This window comes from Aotus nancymaae, unplaced genomic scaffold, assembly GCF_030222135.1.
Source record: "Aotus nancymaae isolate 86718 unplaced genomic scaffold, 86718_ANA_hifiasm-v0.15.2.pri h1tg000048l, whole genome shotgun sequence".
NCBI classification, from domain to species: Eukaryota; Metazoa; Chordata; class Mammalia; order Primates; family Aotidae; genus Aotus; species Aotus nancymaae.
Window position 1 is genome coordinate 19450305 of NW_026988462.1, and position 2680 is coordinate 19452984.

Genomic DNA, 2680 nt, shown 5'->3' on the forward strand with positions numbered 1-2680 from the left:
ACTCTAACAACTATCAGAACAGATCTTTTAAGAGATATTTTTTCAAACCTACAGTTTGTCAAGGTTCAAGGACGGAGGAAATAGCCAAATAGGAGGACAGGAATGAGTAAGAGGAAGAGGGGGAAAAATGAGGGGAAAAAAGCAGAGGAAGCAAGAATTAAAACAAGAGAAACTTGGGTCTGTTTAGAACCCTTTACCTTTTAACTAAAATCACATATCACCTCACACCTGTTAGAATGACTATTATTAAAAAAGAAAGATGAGAAGTGTAGGCAAGGATGTGGAGAAACTGTAATTCTGTGCACTTCTCATGGGAGTGAGAATGATCCAGTCACTGTGAAAAACAATATGGAGGTTCCTCAAAAAATTAAAAATGGAGTTACCATATGATCCAGCAATCCCACTTCTGAGTATATAGCCAAAAAAAAAAAAAAAAAAAAAAAAAAATGGAATCAGGATCTGAAAGAGATATCTGCTCTCCCATGCTTATTGTAGCACTATTCACAATAACAAATACGATCTGTATCCAACAATGGATAATTGGATAAACAATATATAAGGAATATATGGTATATTCTTTATCCATATATGTGTATGTGTGTCTATATATATATGTGGATAAAGAATATATGTATGTGTGTGTCTATATATATATATATAGACACACACATATGGTATATATATATATGCAATGGAATATTATTCTGACTTCAAAAAGAAGGAAGGAAATTCTGCTATATGCATCAACATGAATAGATCTGGAAGACATTATGCTAACTAAAATAAGCCAGACAGAGAAGAACAAATACTACATGATTCCACTTATGGAATGTCTAATATAGCCAAACTCATAGAAACAAGATGTCTAATATAGCCAAACTCATAGAAACATAGAGTAGAATGCTGGTTGTCAGAGACTGGGGTGGAGAGGAATAGACAATTGCTGTTCAATGGGTATAATGTTTCAGTAACGCAAGGTGAATAAGTTCTAGAGATCCCCTGTACAACGTTGTGCCTACAGTGCACAATACTGCATTGTGCAATTAAAAATTTGTTAAGAGGGTAGATCTCAAATTAAGTGTCTTCATCACAATAAGAAAAAATAGAAGTATTATTAACATCATTGAAAAGTAAGTTAAAGCAGGCCTAATAAAATAGACTTTAAAGTACAATATAATCTAGACAAATTCTGAAAACACATTATATACATCATATATACATGTATGTATTTTTTTCATGCCACATTATTTTTAATTACATACAAAGATCTAACATGTCACCAGGGACCATTTCACCCACTGCTCTGTTTGGCCGCCAGTCTTTTGTCTCTCTCTTCAGTAATGGTGAGGCAGATACCCTTTCCTCCTGGAAGAGAAATCCATGGTTTGTTGCATTTGCCGATAACAAAAATGCTGGAAAGTTGAGTGGCAAAGCTGTTGCCATTGGCATCTTTCACATGAACCAAGTCAAAAGATCCAGAACGCCTCTCTCTGTTGGTGATCACACCAATTCTTCCCAGGTTACACCTGCAGTCACCATACACAGGTTACCAGTGTCAAATTTGATGAAATCAGTAACCTTGCTGGTCTCCAAATCAATCTGAATGGGATCATTCACCTTGATGAGGGGATCAGGGTAGCAGATGGTGCAAGCATCAGGAGTCACCAGATGAGGGATTCCCTCTGTGCCCACAAAGATTTTTCTCACTTTCCACAGTTTGTACTTGGCCTCATCAGGTGTAATATGAAATACAGCAAAGTGACCCTTGGTGTCATAGATCAGATGGAAATTCTCTCCTGTTTTGTCAATGCTGATGACATCTATAAATCCAGAAGGGTAGGTTATATCAGTTCGGACCTTGCCATCGATCTTAAGGAACCACTGTATGCAAATCTTCTTTACTTCATTTCCTGTAAGGGAGATCTCAAGTGTCTTCATCATACTTAAGTCTGTTCATTAGGAAAATGATGAGGGAGAGACATTCTCTCAACTTATGAGGACCAGTGGATGGACAAGGAGCAAACACACCAGTCAATTTATCTAGCATCCCATGCTTTGGAGCTGCTACCCACTTCAGATGTTTCTTGGAACAAGGAGCCATGGCTGCGTTAGGCAAAGAAAGAGGATCTCCGTCTTCCAGTGCATGTAGATACATAATATTTAGCACCAATTCCTTATCTTATAAAATGTATCAACCAGAAAATTATAGCAATTATCACATATCACACTCCAGAGATAAATGTATATTGCCGTAATCCCTTTAAAGACATTGAAAAGACTGGGACATCCACTATAGTGAACTTCTTTTGTTTGTTTGCTTAACACTATTCATTTCATCTAGAAAATAACTCTTTTCTGTGGGGAACTTCTCCCGACAGCAAGACGAGTATATGGTAGGGGTGAAGGGTGCCACCAACCCCTAGGTCATTGTTTAAAGCTAAACCTGTTAGGTAAGCCATGAAAATCATTATTCTTTTTCAGATTTTTTTTCAAACTGAAGCTGAAGAAAGAGATTCAATTCCAAGTGGTTAGCAAAATTTTGAGATATTGAACACGAATATTTCCATGTCTATGGTCCCTGTCAGTAGGGGGAGAAGTCAGGAGCTGTAGAAACAGAGGTCAAAATAGAGAGAAAAATAAAAATTGAGCTACTGAGAAAGTGCTGGCTCCATTTGAGTTA

The 2680-nt window shown here is 36.9% G+C and overlaps 1 pseudogene; it reads right to left on the minus strand.

Annotated features, from left to right (window-relative positions):
* Positions 1-1141: 1141 nt before the first annotated feature.
* LOC105712372 (small ribosomal subunit protein eS4, X isoform-like) lies at positions 1142-2101 on the minus strand (annotated as a pseudogene).
* Between the last annotated feature and the right edge of the window lie 579 nt (positions 2102-2680).